This window comes from Eptatretus burgeri, chromosome 5 (genome assembly GCF_056783735.1).
Source record: "Eptatretus burgeri isolate ZD-2024b chromosome 5, Ebu_testis_v1, whole genome shotgun sequence".
Lineage (NCBI taxonomy): Eukaryota > Metazoa > Chordata > Myxini > Myxiniformes > Myxinidae > Eptatretus > Eptatretus burgeri.
The window spans coordinates 25,804,313-25,824,312 of record NC_140965.1 but is presented as its reverse complement, the minus strand read 5'-3'; the positions used below and the strand labels follow the sequence as shown (position 1 = coordinate 25,824,312).

Sequence of the window (20,000 nt, the reverse complement as noted above, 5' to 3'; positions counted from 1 at the left end):
TTCCTCAATATTTTCTCAAAGCCCAGGAACGGATCCCCCCTTTTCCCATTGGCCCTTGGTTTTCACTATCGTGGATTTAACTATCACGGCATTTTCCAGGAACGTAACTCCAATGATATTTGAGGGATTACCATGTACCGAGAGCTTTCATCTGTCTATTGTGATTGATAGACATAAGAGAAACGTAACCCTACCCAATGCTTCACCGTTAATTTGACTTTATTGCTAATTAATTAAACTCGTATAAAAGTATATTTTAAGAAATATACTCTCAAAAGTTAACACACCAACACACTCCAAGATGCTCACTGGCCCCGATAGCCCAGTGGAGCTATCACCCCTCGATGCTGTGCTGCCGCTAACTATAACTGCCAATGTGGTGGAGTCTGATCCCGAGGACCCAAAACCAAACTCTCCTAAGTAATGCTTCACCCTCAACCCTCACGTCTTGCTATGCTTCACGACCAGCCTCTAGTGTTGAATAATCATACATATATTTTGTGTAATTATTTCTATATTCGTGTGTAATTTGGTAGCTTCTTGTAATCTTTTTCAGTTTTGGAAATGACTTAATGAGACAGGAATGGGAATACTGGGTGTTGGGTAGGGGGTGAATCCTGACCCTGCTATAAACTGTCATCCAGTGTTTCACAGGCAGTGTAATTCATCAATGTGTGTGCTGTGCCTCAGATGGACGTTAAACGGGAACCCCGTCTGCTGATATTAGTTGGTGGACATTCAAAATTCAATGCTGTCCTTTGTGAAGAGTAGGCGAGCTATCGCCAGCACCATGGCCAAATTCCAAATTCCTGCCCTAACCTACAGAGGGCATTGTATCAGCAGCACTGCCACACAATCAGCCAATGATGCTACCCTGCAGCCTTGTGCTGTATATGAAAGAATAATAATAATAAGAGTAGGGGTCTGAAAAGTTCTGGAAACAAAATCCCCTTTTACCAGGTCAATATGGGTTAATTTTACATGAATTAGATGCACATGACGTTTTCCAGGAACACAACCCGTTTAAAACGAGGGCAGGTGTGTGAGATCATGACAGCAGCATTTGGCAGACATAACAATGACAAAGTCTCAAAAAAGCAGGGTTAATCAGGTGAATACCTGTTGAAGATAAATCAGGTTAATTAACCTGTTGAAGATAAACAGGTTAATCACTCAATGTTGGTTTACTAAAGTTATATAGCTGCTTTCAGAATGCAAGCATAACGCACATCATAAAGTTCTCTCACAAAACACCCTATTTGTTTTTTTTTGGAATACATTGTCGAGGCTCATATAAGAGCTAACACACAGAACATATAACAAAGGGAGCAGGAGACAAGAGGGGTGGGAGAGGGAAGCACAAAGCAGTAGGGCACAGAGACATTAGGAGATCTGTGGAAGGGAGAGGGATGGGGCAGGTACACAGGGGAAACAAGATGGCCACGACATGAACTTTCAGGAAGGAAGGCAGGGAATTTGAAGGAGGTGGGTTTGGGGTGGATTAACAGGGGGTAGAAAAGATCATGGATGTCAATGGGGGAAGATATGAGATGGCTGTGAACAGCTGTTTTGAAGACCTGGAGGGAAGCGGGATTGAAGAAAGTGTGGGAGTTTGTTCCAGAGGTGGGGGGAAAAAAGAGGAATGAAAGAGTGAAGGTGAGCAGTGATTCTTGATTTTGGCATGGAAATATTGGGGAAGGGGGGGGGGGACAGAGCACAGACAGAGCATATGGGTGCAAGGCTGGAGAGAAGACAGAAGACAGAAAGACCACCAACCTGCATGTGGTGAGTGAGAGACCCAAACACTCAGCTTTATCGTGGGAGAGATACCGATGATCCTGAAAGCCTTGATTTCCACGGCGTGAAGCCGAGCTTGGTGTGAGGCAAGAGCACGGTCCAGAGGGGAGAGCAAAACTCCATCAGGTTGTGGATGAAAGCGTTGTATGTGGTGAGGAGCTCAGGTGTGCCAAGGAAGGACTTTGCACGACAGAGGATGTCCAGTCGGCGACTGGCTTTGGAGGCCAGCTTGGAAATGTGGCTTTCCCAGGAAAGATCATGGAAGATAATGAGGCCCAAAAACTTGAATGAAAGGACTTCTTTGTTGTTGTTGAAAGTTTGTTGAAAAAGTAGATGGGAGGGGGGGGGGTGTTTCCAGACAGTCCTTTCAGAGACATGGTTCGTGAGAGATCTGTCAGGATTGAAAGACGTGTTCCAAATGTTTGACCAGCTTGTGATTTTATCCAGGTGTGCAGAGAGTGAAGAGACTGTTGCCTGCTGATCTGAGGGATGACAGATGGTACGGCAGAGGGTGGAGTCATCAGCAAAGAGATAAAGTTCATCAAATACATAAAGATGATATGGATAGTAAAACCATGCATGTGATAGAGGTGCCAAACGTGCAAAATTCAGTAACTTGAAGAGTATGCACAAAGATATGTATATATATATATATATATATATATATATATATATATATATATATATATATATATATATATATATATATATATATATATATATATATATATATATATATATTATAAACAATGCGATAACTTCACAGTCAAGTTTATAAAAGTGTGGTACCAATAAAGATATCAATGTCAATATTCAATTGCCTGCAATGACTGTTACTTTGTTGTAATAGTAACAAACATCTTTATGGCTCGACTTAAGCTATTGCAATTATTGATCAGAATATTACATAATTATCTGGAATCTCAGGTTTACATCAAGTACAAGCATACACCAACCCACCATACCCCACAACCCCCAACATGTCATAGCTTCTGCAGTTTCATGCAGAAACATCATGGCTGTAATTACAAAAATAAAAAAATAGGGGAAATGCACCTGGGCTCACCTGGTAGAACCAATAACCTACTGGTAAGCATGCATGACCCATAGAATATATAAATTAGCCAATGGTTTGAACAAACTTGTGAAAGCACCATGCAAAGATGACTCCTACCAAGTTACAGCTAAATCAGACCACACATTGTTCAGGCAGTTAACAAATGCCCAGACAGACGCATTCAGCAATGCACATCCCTTTAATGGTGATCGTATGGCAGCTTAGCTGCCGGGGTAGCTATCATTTCTTGAGGCGTGACTGTGTCGCTGATGCAGTGCCCCTCTACCAGTACACACACTGGAACTGGTACTCATTTCGCCGACCTCAGAAGGATGACAGGCTGAGTCAACCCCCTGATGTATCAATTCAGTGGCCGACGGGGCTTGAACTCAGGACCCTCGGATCCCAAGCTGCCACCCTAACCACTGAGCCAACACCAGGCTTCATCCCTTTAATGATAGAGCCAAACATCTATTGCAGTAAAAAACTATGATAAAAACAAAATACAGTAAAGTGATCATTTCTATTGATGCACAAACATGGCTGGCTTGTGACTGGCAACACTTGACCTAACATTTCTTACAGAAGAGTACTTTGTCGTAAGCTAATGCTTATTTTAACTGAAGTGCAATTCCATACAAGTAATACAGGTAGCAATTTTTTTCCAAATAACGTGAGTGTGTGTGTGTGTGTGTGTGTGTGTGTGTGTGTGTGTGTGTGTGTGTGTGTGTGTGTGTGTGTGTGTGTGTGTGTGTGTGTGTGTGTGTGTGTGTGTGTGTGTGTGTGTGTGTGTGTGTGTGTGTGTGTGTGTGTGTGTGTGTGTATATATATATATATATATATATAGCTTTTGGCCCCATTTCTCAACGGCGAAGAATCCGTTTAAAAAAATTAAAACGTTCTCGTATCCGTATTCGGGTCTTCACCAAAACTGAATCAATTCTACCTTTTCACACACGCAAACGTGTCCACCAAGTTTCATCCAAATCCGTCCAGAACTTTTTGAGATATTGTGCTGTATATCATTTTTAGGCCTATCACTCAATTGTGAAGAACTACTTTGAAAAGACTAGAATGGCATTCAGTAAAGCACATACTTCCGCCATGCAATGCCTTATCATGAGAACATATCGGGCCCCAATACATTTTTGAAAGATAATGATTGATATATATATATATATATATATATATATATATATATATATATATATATATATATATATATATATATATATATATATATTCTTCTTCTTCTTCTTCTTCTTTTGGCTGCTCCCGTTAGGGGTCGCCACAGCGGATCATCCGTATGATCCGCATAGTGATTTGGCACATGTTTTACGCCGGATGCCCTTCCTGACGCAACCCTGGTCGCCTCTTACGACACAGGGATATGGTACACCTATTCTAACCGGGGTATACACCGGCCCAGTACACTGGTACTCACTTCGCCGACCTCGGAAGGATGACAGGCTGAGTCAACCCCCTGGTGTATTAATTCAGTGGCCCAACGGGGCTTGAACTCAGGACCTTTTGGATCCCAAGCTGCTGCCCGAACCACTGCGCCAACACCAGGCTGTGTGTGTATATATATATATTGTTGTGGTTACCAGATTCGCAAACCACCATTCAGGTCCCTTAGGTGAGGTATCTCGGTAAGTGCATGTGTAGTTAGGCCCAAACCCGTTGTCTAGTGGGAATACATGTCATTTATGCGAGCTGCGACTCTTCAGGATAGCCGTTTTTCTTTTACTATCTTTATTTTGGACCAACCGCCATGATCACAACCACAACAACAACCACCAACCACAACGCCGCTTCACCACAACCGCCACGACCTTTACCGTCACAACTCGCCACCATCGCATCACCGTCATCTCGCGCCACTCATGGGCACCGATGCTGGACTCGTGTAGGGCGCACGTTGAACAGCGTGTACAAAATCACGGATTTTCTGCTTCAAAAACGGATCAAAAACGACACACGCCCACTTTTTGCCGTCCAATCGGTGAGCGAGGGGCGATTTGGCCCCGCCTCCAGAACGATCGATATATGCAAATTTGTGGATCAAAAAGCCTTCACGCCCACTTTTTCTCGGGCCAATGGGGAGCGAGGTGAAAGGTCAAAGGGAGGGGGTCAAAGGCGAAGTTACGGGGGGGATAAAAGGACCGTGTTCGTCAGTCAGAGGTTCGGAGAGTCGCAAACAAGAACGGGTCGGAGAGAGTCAGCAGAACGAGGGTCGGAGAGTCGCAAACAAGAACGGGTCGGAGAGAGTCAGCAGAACGAGGGTCGGAGAGTCGCAAACAAGAACGGGTCGGAGAGAGTCAGCAGAACGAGGGTCGGAGAGTCGCAAACAAGAACGCGGTCGGAGAGTCAAGAAGAGGAGAGTCGGAAGCAGAGGGTCAAGACTTCGCGGGCGGTGGAGCTGCTCGTCGTGTGCGTTGGAGTCGGAACGGAGGGGACGGAGCTGTGGAAAGGCGGCGACACCAGACGAGGGGGTGCTCGCGTCGTGCAGGAAGCTGCACCCGAGGGAGGCCGACAGCGCGACCTGGCCGAGGTGGAGACGCTCGTCGCACATAATAAAGATCCTCTATACCCCGAGCATCAGCAACCCCCTCCTGTTTCCCCCCGCGCTGAGATAGTGCGACCAAGGGGGCCCCGTTCCCACCCCCTGCCAGGCACTGTCCACGAGGCCCGCGGGTTGCGGGGCCATCGCCGCTCCGCGTCTCATCACCAGACGGGTAGGCCCGACCCGGTCTCGGCCCCAGGCCTACCTCATTCTTGGGGGATTTCTTTTCCTTGGTTTTGGGTATGTGTTGTCGGCGCCGTCTGTGAAGTAGAATTGTATAAGTGTTGCCGTGTGCTCGGTAGTCGGTATTAGCTCTGCACTGTGTTTTCACTTTTATGTTTGCTTTTTGTGTAAATGGAAGTGTGTTTTCTTTTTTTTGTGTGCATTTGGTGGAATTGTATTTGTGTGCTTCCCGTGTGCCGAGAATAAATGTGCTTTATTGTTGAACTGTTTCCCGCTTCGCTTCGTCTTTTTCCTCCATTGAATCCCCATCTTGCTTCACGTAAAGGGTTGGTAGTGGGCTGAATACGCCCGATAATTAATCGAACCGTCGAGGTCGACGATAACACCGCTCGGTTATTCTGATAGTACGGAACGGGTCGCTTAAGTGGCCCGTGTCCGAAGTCGACCTGTGGCGAGGTGCGATCGCCCGGTCTACCCTCCGCGTGGGTACTTAGGTAGTTCGAATTTGGCGAGCAACCCTATCCCACGTGGGGGCTGATTGGCTCGATCGCGGTGAGACCGAAAGGTCCACCCGTGACTGGTTCCCGGCGTTAGTCCGAGAGGGTCACGACTGGATTGTCCGTCCGGTGGGCGACGTGCCGCGATTCGAGTTACGTGGCCGTCGCACGCCGGCGGGCGCGAAAACCGCAACACTGGTGTCAGGAGTGGGATACAAATTCATCGCCCTCCTCGCGGCACTGGTATTGGAGAATGGGACAACGGGCTCTCCTGTCTCCAATTAAATTCACGGGAATCGGTCCAGGGGTGAGAGAAGCGACCCCCGATTCCCTCCAAATTACGAGCGAGTTAAATTAACCCTTCACGAGAAGCAAGATGGCGTCTCAAGGCGAGCGGGAGCCGGGGGTATTAGAAATGTATATGTGTAGTAATGTAGAATCCATGGTCCAGGATGGAATCCCCGAGCAGGAAATGTTGATTGTGCAGGAACACGGACTCGCTCAACTGAACCCAGAACCTGAGGTGGGTGCGGCAGCGGCCGCGGTGTATGACACCTCCCCCCCCCCTCTCCACCAAAACCCTTCCCCGACCCCTGCCGAAACGGCTCACCCAAGCGCACCCGACATGACCCAGCTATACACCATGCTGGCAAAAATGTATGCGGAAACGACAGCGAAGATGATTGTGAACATGAACAAGCAAATGGACGAAGTAAAAACGAAGATGGATGCAAACACAACTGAATTTATAAACGAAATGAAAGGCATGAACAAGCAAATGAAGGAAGAAACGAAAAAGCTGCGGGGTGAAACGCAGAACATGGGCCGATGCCTGCAGGCGGGCATGAAGGCCGTGACAAAGGAAATAATAGTTGAGACAAGGGAGGTAAAGGGTGAAGAGTTGGCAGAGACACGGGAGATAGAAAAAATAGAGGAAAGACTACACGAGGAAGACGGGGTAAGTGACGCGCACACACACACGGAGGTAGTGGAGGATAATGGGGGTGAGCTCGCGGAGCGTGCAGGGACCCGGTGCGAGCACCTGGATGGCCTCCTCCAGGAACGAGGGGAGGGAGTATGCCCCCTTGAGGCGAGTCACGACCAGGTGAGTTCGGTCGTGCTTTGCGAGGTTGAGGGGACGGGTGCTGTGGACGGGTGCACGGAGAGCTTGGGGGGTGTAGAGGCCCCGGGGACCCTTGTGGGGACACGAATCCCCAGTGTGGTTGTCCCTGTGTGTGTGGTGCAAGGTGTGAGTGCGTCCCCGTGTGTGGAAGCGACCCCGTGTGTGAGTGGTGTGGTGGCGATGGTGCCAGAGTGCGTGCTTCCCAGCACGCCGGGTGTGGATGGGGCACCGTGTGTGGAAGAGGCCGTGTGTGTGAGTGAAACGGCCTGTATGGATGAGGCACCGCGGGTTAGTGCCCCCGCGTGTGTGGGTGAGGCACCGTGTGTGAGTGAGGCCGTATGTGTGGATGGAACGGCCAGTGTGAGTGAAGAACCGCGGATGAGTGCCCCCGCGTGTGTGAGTGAGGCACGGTGTATGAGTGAGGCACCGCGGGTGAGTGCCCTCGCGTGTGTGGGTGAGGCACGGTGTGTGGATGAGGCACCGCGGGTGAGTGCCCCCGCGTGTGTGAGTAGTATGGTTTGTGTGAGTAGTGAGGCACGCGTGAGTGAACGGCCGTGTGCAAGGTCGCTGTGTGCCAGGGAGACCGTGTGTGTGAGAGAGCGGTATGAGAGGGAGATGTCGGTTGGCATGCGGGAGCACGCAGCCGCGTCTCCCGGTGTGAATGTGATGGAGTGGACTGTGTGCGTCGTAACACGCAGGTGTGCGTGGGTTGAATGGCGACGACGAAGGCGACAGAGGAAAGAAAGCCGAGTAGCGGCTGTGGTTGTTTCGAGCACCGTGCCGGGTTCACCCAGCAGTGAGCACGCGGTTCGTGCTGTGCAACGCACGAGACCGCCACGTGCTCGCTTGCGGGAGTGAAGTCCCGGTCCGGAAACGCACGCGGTGGATTTGCCGATCCCGCGGACGGGCAAAGTTTAGGCAGGTAAATGGATTTGGACCGGACGGGTTCTCCACGCGATCGTGTGTGTTAAGCTCCAACGGGCAAAGCACATGTGTTCGCGTGGGGGACCCCTCGAGACGTGGGGCTTGTGTTTTTTTTTATGCGCACGGTGACGTCATGGCTGCACGTGTGGTTGGAATCCGGCAGGAGGGGCATCTCTGCCGGATGGTAGCGTCCAAGGAGGGACGAGGAACACGTGCAGCTGCATGACGTCACGGGCAGGTGCAAAGTGCGCGAGCTCTGAGTTGCCGCGCAGGTGCTGCGCATGGGAAAAAAAAAAAAAAAAAAGAACAAGCCTCACTTTCGGGTGCAAAGGATTCCTGGGCAAGGGGTAAAAGACCCCCTTACCCTGGGCACAGGATGAAAACTAGTTAGGGGGAAGGGTTAGCTTAGTTAGACCGACTTCATGGGGCAGGGGTAAGTCCTCATGGAGTCCGTGGAATGGATTAGTTAGAGGGATTGTAGTCAGATTTAGGTTGGGAAATAAAATGATTTATTTGAGACAGTGACAGACTTGTGAATGTGTAGAGGGGACGTAGCTTAGCTACGTAGTGTTAAATGGAACGTGCTATAGTGTAAGGGACGACGTGGGAGCACGAGTTAGTTAGGGGATGTAGTTAGAAGGATGGCAGAGTTCAGTGGTGTGTGTGTTGAAGAGTTGGTGAGTTATGATGTGGAGACATGTTGAGTGAGTGAGGCCAGCGGGTCTGTGTGTGTGGAGTGAATGGGGAATGCATGGTGCGATGAGTGATTGGGGGGAGGAGTGACTCCCGCCCAAGGGACCCCGGGGTCAGAGTAAAGTGAGTTAGCTGGGTTAGTCAAATTGAAAAATGGAGGTCGTTTTGCTGTTGGTGGGAAAGTAGGCTCGAGACCCATTTGGAGGGGTGCAGGAGCCCTGTTGACGGGCTTGGGAGCGTGGCTGCGAAAGGTGAGTATCGCTGAGTGGGTACCCCGGGCACCAGGCTAGTCGGCCGTGGTAGGCCATGGGCCCATGGGGGGCCGGGATAGAGTAGTGGGCACGGGTGCGCCTGCTTGGTGCGGGGGCCCGGGGCGCCATTAGCCGCGTGGGCAGTGTTGTGGGCACGGGTGACCCTCGGAAAGGGGCCCGGGAGGCCGGCCTGCCACGTGTGCGTTTCAGGGGAGGTGCCATGGGGGCACTCCCCGGTGTTAGGGAGCTGGTAGGCTCGGAGGCAGTGTAGTGCCCGGGGTGCCATAGCGGGAGATTCGGCAGAGGGTTGTGCCTGCCAAAGGGAGCCACGTGTCCCAGCCAGGAGACCGTGTGAGGGCACGGAGAGAAAATTGGGGGGCGAGGCCCGAAATTGTGAGGACACCAACACAGGCGACGGGAATCTGGGTTGTTAGAACCAATAGTTTAAGCGAGAGGCGCTTGTTGAAAGCCCCGGGGTAGTTTAACTGTTAAATGGATAGGGTAGATTAGGAGATGTACCCCTCCGCACCATCCATCCCCTCGCTGTCGTTGTGGGCCGCTGGACCCACTTGGTGTTAAGATCGCCGAACTCTGGGGAGGCCATTCTGAGGCTTCGTTGGGCCTCGACACAGGACGTTAGCTCTCCCTTATTCCCCTCCGGGAAGGGAACGTAGGGGTTGGGAGTAGGCTAGGTGACAGGATAGGTTAGCCGAACAAGGACGATAAAGGGGGTTAGGGGACGATTTATAGTGGGGGAGTAAAAATAAAAACAACAAAAAAATAAGTTGGGGCTAAATTGGGGTTTGACAAATTAAGGGAGTGGGTATGTACAGTGACAGGCAAAGGCGATAGGTTGGGAGGGAGACAGGTAGGTAGGTCCGAGCCCACCTTCCAAGTGGCCAGCACCACCGCACTCCCTCCACCAACCTCCACTGAACGGCAAAGGCTGGCCAACTTCATCGGCTGGCCGTGTTTTGCTTCAAGGCGGAGGCCGGCCAACTTCATCGGCAGCTGTGTGCTGCAAGGCCTGTGCCGGCCAGTTCATCTGCTGGCTGTTTTTCTTCAAGGCCTGTGCCGGCCAGTTCATCTGCCGGCTGTGTTTGCCTGCAACGGCCTGGTTCTGTGGGCTGAGTTTGCCTGCAGCGGCCTTCTTCTGCGGGCTGTGTTTGCCTGCTTGCCTTTGCCATGCCATGCCCACTGCCCCTGTTCACCAGCCCCGTTCAATTTTTGCTTTGCCCCCCCTGTTCATTGCCATGTGCGCCAGGATCGTAAAAGCAACAGTTTGCAAGCTGCAAGAACTGCCCTGTTGGCAGCTACAACACGGGCCTGCAGTGGCGGCCCGTGCACCGTGTTTGTGTTCATGCATCCATTCGTTGTGCTCATTGCGTGTGCCACTTGAGCTGTCACGGAGACTGCGTTGTGCAGCCCAAGCACCGTTGTGGTTCACTGAGTTCAGTTCAAAAGGGAAGGCCTTGGACTGCGTGTGAGCAGCCAGCCACGTTCCCTGTCACCTGCATTGTTTGAGCCAGAGACTGCATGTGGGCAGCCTGGCTCCCTGCTAACTGCTTTCTTTTTGCAGAGTTCATTGATCCTGGGCCATGGTTTAGTGTAAGATTTGTAAGTTAAGGTAAGATGTACTGTACATATGAGTGCCCCCCCGGCATGTATGTCTTAGCGCCGGCAATTTTATTTAAGTCGTCCGTGTGAGTGAGTTTGTTTAGATAGTTACGCAGCCCTTAGGTTATTTATTTTGGGGACACGAATACCATGAATGTCGCACTCAGGGATCCGTAGGTAAAATGTACTAGGGGAAAACTACACATGATGGCACACGAAAATTTGACGACTCGGGACGAGTCTGTAAAAAGGGAAGGGGGTAGTGTTGTGGTTACCAGATTCGCAAACCACCATTCAGGTCCCTTAGGTGAGGTATCTCGGTAAGTGCATGTGTAGTTAGGCCCAAACCCGTTGTCTAGTGGGAATACATGTCATTTATGCGGGCTGCGACTCTTCAGGATAGCCGTTTTTCTTTTACTATCTTTATTTTGGACCAACCGCCATGATCACAACCACAACAACAACCACCAACCACAACGCCGCTTCACCACAACCGCCACGACCTTTACCGTCACAACTCGCCACCATCGCATCACCGTCATCTCGCGCCACTCATGGGCACCGATGCTGGACTCGTGTAGGGCGCACGTTGAACAGCGTGTACAAAATCACGGATTTTCTGCTTCAAAAACGGATCAAAAACGACACACGCCCACTTTTTGCCGTCCAATCGGTGAGCGAGGGGCGATTTGGCCCCGCCTCCAGAACGATCGATATATGCAAATTTGTGGATCAAAAAGCCTTCACGCCCACTTTTTCTCGGGCCAATGGGGAGCGAGGTGAAAGGTCAAAGGGAGGGGGTCAAAGGCAAAGTTACGGGGGGATAAAAGGACCGTGTTCGTCAGTCAGAGGTTCGGAGAGTCGCAAACAAGAACGGGTCGGAGAGAGTCAGCAGAACGAGGGTCGGAGAGTCGCAAACAAGAACGGGTCGGAGAGAGTCAGCAGAACGAGGGTCGGAGAGTCGCAAACAAGAACGGGTCGGAGAGAGTCAGCAGAACGAGGGTCGGAGAGTCGCAAACAAGAGCGCGGTCGGAGAGTCAAGAAGAGGAGAGTCGGAAGCAGAGGGTCAAGACTTCGCGGGCGGTGGAGCTGCTCGTCGTGTGCGTTGGAGTCGGAACGGAGGGGACGGAGCTGTGGAAAGGCGGCGACACCAGACGAGGGGGTGCTCGCGTCGTGCAGGAAGTTTCCCGCTTCGCTTCGTCTTTTTCCTCCATTGAATCCCCATCTTGCTTCACGTAAAGGGTTGGTAGTGGGCTGAATACGCCCGATAATTAATCGAACCGTCGAGGTCGACGATAACACCGCTCGGTTATTCTGATAGTACGGAACGGGTCGCTTAAGTGGCCCGTGTCCGAAGTCGACCTGCGGCGAGGTGCGATCGCCCGGTCTACCCTCCGCGTGGGTACTTAGGTAGTTCGAATTTGGCGAGCAACCCTATCCCACGTGGGGGCTGATTGGCTCAATCGCGGTGAGACCGAAAGGTCCACCCGTGACTGGTTCCCGGCGTTAGTCCGAGAGGGTCACGACTGGATTGTCCGTCCGGTGGGCGACGTGCCGCGATTCGAGTTACGTGGCCGTCGCACGCCGGCGGGCGCGAAAACCGCAACAATATATATATATATATATATATATATATATATATATATATATATATATATATATATATATATATATATATATATATATATATAGTTTTTAGCCTCATCTCTCTCTTGTAAAGAATCACTTTTTTAAAATTATAGTAGCCAGATCCGGATGTTCACCAAAATCGAATCAGTTCATCTTTGTCGCCCAACCTGTCTCCTAAATTTCATCTCAATCCATGCACAACTTTTTGAGATATCCTGCACACAAACAAACAGACAAAGAAAGACAGACAGACAGGGGTGAAAACATAACCTCCTTCCACCTTCGGTGGTGGAGGTAATTATCAGATCCGGATTTTCACCAGAATTGAATCAATTCTTGTCACATACCCAACTTGCCCACCAAATTTCATCCAAATCCATCCACAACGTTTTAAGATATCCTGTACACAAACAAACACACAGACAGACAGACGTGAAAATATAACCTCCTTCCACCTTCGGTGGTGGAGGTAACTCGAAGGGCACTTGGTAGAGCGCATACCTCTTCCCGGATCCGGATTCGGATTTGGATCTCAACCAAAACCGAATCAATTCATCCTTTTCACACACCCAACCTGTCCACCAAGTTTCGTCCAAATCCATCCAAATATTTTTGAAACATCGTGCTATGTATTGTTGTGGCCCCATCTCTCAATGGTGAAGAACCACTTTAAAAAAAAACAGAAGGGCACTCGGGAGAGTGCATACCTCCGCCACTCAATGGCTGATCCACAAGAACATGTTTGGGCGCACTACATTTTTGAGATATCGTGCTATATATCGTTTTTGGCCCTCTCTCTCAATGGTGAAGGATCACTAAATTTAATAAATAATCCTCGTATCCAGATCCGGATCCGGATGTTCACCAAAATCGAATCAATTCTTCCTTGTCACACACCCAACGTGTCCACCACGTTTCATCCAAATCCGTCCACAACTTGAGATGTTGTGCTATATATCGGTTTAGCCCTTTCTCTCAATGGTGAAGAATCACTTTTAAAAATAATCATATCCGGATTCGGATCTTCACCAAAATTTGAACAATTCTTCCTTGTCACACCCCTAACATTTCCACCAAGTCTCGTCTGAATCCGTCCATAACTTTTTCAGACATAGTGCTATATATATATATATATATATATATATATATATATATATATATATATATATATATATATATATATATATATATATATATATATATATATATATATAGTTTTTGGCCCTTTCTCTCAATGGTGAAGAATCACTTAAGAAATTCTAGTAGTCGGATCCAGATCCGGATCTTCACCAAAATCTAAACAGTACGTCCTAGTCACACACTAAACCTGTCCACAAAATTTCATCCAGATCCGTCCACAACTTTTTGAAATACCCTGTACGCACACAAACAGACAGACAGAAAAAGGGGTGAAAATATAACCTCCTTCACCTTCGGTGGCGGAGAAAATAACGGTATTTGGATCCACAGCCGGATATTCACAAAAATCCAATCAATTTGTCCATCACACAGGCAACCTGACCACCAAATTTTACCCAAAACCATCCACAACTTTTTAATACCCTGCATACAAACAAACAGACAAATAAAAATAAACCAATGTCACCCGCAGGGTAACCCGTATCTTGCCAAAAGGTGACCACGTGTGACTTCTTTAAGGTCACACTGAGGTGAACAGAGCTGCTATCCACCAGGAGCGACTCCTTGAGGAATATCTGCCTACGAGAGATTCCGATGAGAATCGTTACACAGAGTAACCATAAAAAATATGCGTTTGCCTCATAACGTCACCAAATGATGTCATAATGTCTCAAGCTTGACATATCTAGAAAGCACTCATCGAGATGTTCAATTTGAGGTACTACACGATATGGTTCCTAAAAGTTGAAAATTTGACCTTGGGGTCAAATATGTTTGACCTCAGGCGCTAACCATGAAGGTCAAGGCCAATCGCCACCAAAAATTAATCAGCTGAGCGCCAGACCATGAACTATATTCCCATGAAGTTTGAAGACGATCCGATCAAAATTACTCAAAAACTAAGGGTTTCGTCGACTCTCCTGATTTGCGACAAAGTGACCTTGACCTTTGACCTTTACCTTCAAAATTTTGTGCACTGAAAGGGACCTCTATAGGCCTCTGATATGCGAAGTTACAAAAATTTCCAATGATAACTGTGCTCTGCAGAATTTTTTATACGTGATTACAGACAAAAAAAAAAATAAATAAAAAAAACATACAAGCTGACTAACATATCTTGCAAAAACTTCGTTTTGGCAAGATAACAAGGGTGAAAACATTACCTCTGTCCACCTGTTGTGGGCAGAGGTAACAAGCAAACGACAGACTTCTCTATGTATGTTTCGTATTGTTGCGGTTTCATCTCCGGTTTTGATTTCCTCTTCTTGCTGTGTCTGAGCTGGTGTCCAGCTGGTGTACCCAACGTGTCCTCCGCCCCCAGATCTCATTCTTCCTCACGTCCATTTTCTTCCCACACATCCCTCTGTTGTGTCCCTCTACCCTGGTGTTGGTATGCACACCCCCTCCCAATATCCCAAATCACAACACCTGTAAGATTGCTAAATGGTCCCAGTCAAATAAAAAAAATTCAATGACCCATATCCGGGGAAGGCAGCTCAGATCACCGAACATTTTGGTGAGTGACATTCCGTGATAAATACAAAGCCATAATAACCAAATTTAATCAAAACCAGAGACGTTTGATATATTTGGCAAGGAATGACACTTTCATCCTTTACAGAGAAGCTTGCCACATTCGTGCTGTACCGATTAACATAACTGATATTACTGAAATCGCCAATTATGCAAAAGGAATGTACCCAATTGGCACGTGTTGCTTCATCCAGAAATACAAAATATAACAGCAATTCCTGCACACAGGAAAGTGCTCTGCATTGTGCAGCTGGAACTCCACATCGATGAAGCAAGTCAATTGGAAGCAATTAAAGGCAAGGCAAGACGACTTGGAGGTAAGAGGATAAAGCAAAAACAATGGCCCAACAGCTTTTTGGAAGAGATCAAAGTGTGAAAAATGCAATAAGTGCAACATCACCATGATGGGCGGCTGTATTTCAACAAGCACTGCAACCAGGGCTACGGATGACAATTGAACGAGGATGGTCAATAGATTCTAAATTGGCTCAAGAACAACAACGATCAGGTTTCCATGTTAAAAGTTGCTCGTGACAATAACTCACTTAGTGCAATCAGAAGCATCGATTGCTGTTCAACTTTGGTGCACGGGTGAACTGTGAAGCTGTTTTTTTTTTGAATGGAAACTGTGGAAATTAATCTTGGAGTTGGTAAAAACGTCATACATAGCAAGAATGCTCAACTTACATCATTACAAAGTTCCCTTCCAAGGAGCATCAACGCAGGAGGCAGCCATTATCGGCACATCAAAGCCAGTGATAGGGCTGCCATCTTATGATTGTTTATCTGTGCTCTTATCATTTAAAATTCCGAGCGACAAGGATGCAGCACGTACCATTATCAAAGCCTCTGGTACGACTCACCCGGTGTTCGAACCAACGACGTCCCAGATTCAGAGTGCACTCTCTCTCTCCATTACGCGGCTGAGTATTAATCGTATTCTGGTGTTCTGACCGAAGGCAGGTCCAGGACTGCTGAGGCAGTTTCTTGGCAAGTTATCTCGGGTGATTGCCGTTGCCTTCCCAGCAGTTGTTCGGGCAGGAATTTGCAATTTGTCCATGTTGTCGGTGATAGCTCGCCTTCTCTTCGCGAAGCGCACCGTGGGATCTTTAACATGCACCAACTAATGTTGACAGACAGGACGCCCTGTTTAAAGGCGTACACATTGATGAATCACCCTGCCTGTGAAACACCAGTTGGGTTTTGAGCTGGGTCGGGATTCAAACCCAGGCTAGACGGTTTCGAGGAGTGTGCACACCTCGAGATGGCATCCTATCAGCTCATCACCACATATTCTGGTCTAATAATCGCTGGTACTAATCGTTTGGTTTCATTTTGTTTTTGTTTTTTTTTCAATAAATAAATAAGCAAGCTTTCCACAATCAGGCTTCAACTCAATCTTATCCTTCCTCCATTACTCGAAAAAAAAAAAAAAAACATTTTAAATCTCATATTCTAAATATATATCATTCATTACTAACTCTTCACCGCTCTTTTCCTTTACACCTGCAATCCCCTGCCTTCTCCAACCCCACACCCTTTTCAACTCCTACACACTGCAGAACAAGACACAAGCAATACACGTTTTGTGCTCGAATCGATTCTGCATTGACCTGAATCTCGTATTACTTCGCAAAACACAACCACCTAAACCCATCTACCAATCAACATGCACAAACTCGCATCATCCACCAACTCAACAAATACATTGTCTATAAAGGCAACCGTCTCGTCTCATTTCGTCTGGACACGTCCGTCCGCAAAAGCTTGTAACTCGCCCCAACCCACCAGTCCATGAATAAGGCCCGATCCACCGGTCCACCAATGAGGCCCGGTCCACGAAAAAGGCCCGGTCCACCAGTCTACAAAAAGGCTCGGTCCACCAGTCCACGAAAAAGGTCCGGTCCACCAGTCCACGAAAAAGGTCCGGTCCACCAGTCTACAAAAAGGCCCGGTCCACCAGTCTACAAAAAGGCCCGGTCCACCAGTCTACAAAAAAGAAGGGTCCACCAGTCCACGAAAAAGGCCCGGTCCACCAGTCTACAAAAAGGCCTGGTCCACCAGTCCACGAAAAAGGTCCGGTCCACCAGTCTACAAAAAGGCCCGGTCCACCAGTCTACAAAAAGGCCCGGTCCACCAGTCTACAAAAAGGCCCGGTCCACCAGTCTACAAAAAGGCCCGGTCCACCAGTCCACAAAAAGGCCCGGTCCACCAGTCCACGAAAAAGGCCCGGTCCATGAAAAAGGCCCAGTCCAGAAAAAAGGCCCGGTCCACCAGTCCACGAAAAAGGCCCGGTCCACGAAAAAGGCCCAGTACGCAGACAGTTCCCTTGGCTGAAATATGTATCCATTCACCAATACACAAACCACCATTCATAAAACTACAAATACAACCACCTCACCTGAAATATACCAACAGATCCAACAGACTCCCTCTCATTCATCGACAATTCTACATTATCCATCACAGCAAAATCAATTAAATTAACAAATGCTTAATCCTTCCATTGCTGTCCCTTTAGCCGATCCCCATACAGTAACCTTTTGTTAATCCCGATTTAACTCTGCATCATTCGCTGTCGTTTATAAAGTCACCACGAGATCGCCAAGCGCTCACCCAGCATCACGCTCACCCAACATCACGATCACCCAAACTCAAACTGACCCAGCATCATGCGAAACAAGCATCATGCTCACCCAAACTCACACTGTGCCAGCATCATGCTTACCCATCATCATGGTAACCAAACATCACGCTCACCTAAACTCAGGCTGACCAAGCATCACGCTCACCCAGCATCATGCTGACCCAAACTCACCCAGGATCACGCTGACTCAGCATCACAGTGACCCTGGCATCATGCTCACCCAAACTCACACCGACCCAGCATCACGCTCACCCAAACTCACACTGACCCGGCATCACGCTCACCCAAACTCACACTGACCCAGCATCATGCTCACCCAAACTCACACTGACCCAGCATCACGCTCACCAAAACTCACAAAGACCCGGCATCACACTCACCCAAACTCACACTGACCCAGAATCATCCTCACCCAAACTCATGCTGACCCAGCATCACGCTCACCAAAACTCAAAAAGACCCGGCATCACACTCACCCAAACTCACACTGACCCGGCATCATGCTCACCCAAACTCACGCTGACCCAGCATCACACTCACACTGACCCAGCATCACGCTCACCAAAACTCACAAAGACCCGGCATCACACTCACACTGACCCAGAATCATCCTCACCCAAACTCATGCTGACCCAGCATCACGCTCACCAAAACTCAAAAAGACCCGGCATCACACTCACCCAAACTCACACTGACCCAGCATCATGCTCACCCAAACTCACGCTGACCCAGCATCACACTCACCCAAACTCACACTGACCCGGCATCACGCTCACCAAAACTCACACTGGCTCGGCATCATGCTCACCCAAACTCACACTGACCCAGCATCACACACACCCAAACTCACACTGACCCGGCATCATGCTCATCCAAAACTCACACCGACTCAGCATCACACTCACCCAAACTCACAATGACTCGGCATCACGCTCACCCACACTCACACTGACCCAGCGTCACGCTCACCCATACTCACACTGACTCGGCATCACACTCACCCAAACGCACACTGACCCAGCATCACACACTGACCCAGCATCATGCTCACCCAAACTCACGCTGACCCAGCATCATGCTCACCCAAACTCACGCTGACCCGGCATCACACTCACCCAAACTAACACTGACCCGGCATCATGCTCACCCAAACTCACACTGACCCGGCATCATGCTCACCCAAACTCACGGTGACCCGGCATCACGCTCACCCAAACTCATGCTGACCCGGCATCACGCTCACCCAAACTCACGCTGACCCGGCATCACGATCACCCAAAACTCACACTGACTCAGCATCACACTCACACTGACTCGGCATCACACTCACTCACACTCACACTGACCCAGCGTCACGCTTACCCAAACTCACACTGACCCGGTATCACACTCACCCAAACTCACACTGACCCGGCATCACGCTCACCCAAACTCACACTGACTCAACATCACACTCACCCAAACTCACACTGACCCGGCATCACACTCACCCAAACTCACACTGACCCGGCATCACACTCACCCAAACACACAGTGACCCAGCATCACACTCACCTAAACTCACACTGACTCAGCATCACACTCACCTAAACTCACACTGACCCGGCATCACACTCACCTAAACTCACACTGACCCAGCATCACACTCACCTAAACTCACACTGACCCGGCATCACACTCACCTAAACTCACACTGACCCGGCATCACGCTCACCCAAACTCACACTGACTCAACATCACACTCACCCAAACTCACACTGACCCGGCATCACACTCACCCAAACTCACACTGACCCGGCATCACACTCACCCAAACACACAGTGACCCAGCATCACACTCACCTAAACTCACACTGACTCAGCATCACACTCACCTAAACTCACACTGACCCGGCATCACACTCACCTAAACTCACACTGACCCGGCATCACACTCACCTAAACTCACACTGACCCAGCATCACACTCACCTAAACTCACACTGACCCGGCATCACACTCACCTAAACTCACACTCACCTAAACTCACACTGACCCGGCATCACACTCACCCAAACACACAGTGACCCGGCATCACACTCACCCAAACACACAGTGACCCGGCATCACGCTCACCCAAACTCACACTGACCCAAACACACAGTGACCCGGCATCACACAATCGTATCACGCTCACCGAACCAATCTCACGAACGTTCGCACACTCACTCACTCAACCTCACGCACCAGCTCGTCTCTGACTCACCGCTTCAAATTCACATTCACCTCCCTAAATCCTGCTCACTAAAAAGACCTAAGATCATACACGTTGTGCTGGAATTTCCCTCACCCTTCCCTCACCCTC

General features: G+C 49.1%; 1 protein-coding gene across 6 annotated transcripts in view; it reads right to left on the bottom strand.

The window, feature by feature from the left end:
- The window catches only part of LOC147026115 (protein phosphatase 3 catalytic subunit alpha), a 219,100-nt gene that overhangs the window by 198,751 nt on the left and 349 nt on the right, over positions 1–20,000 (bottom strand). The window lies entirely within an intron of this gene.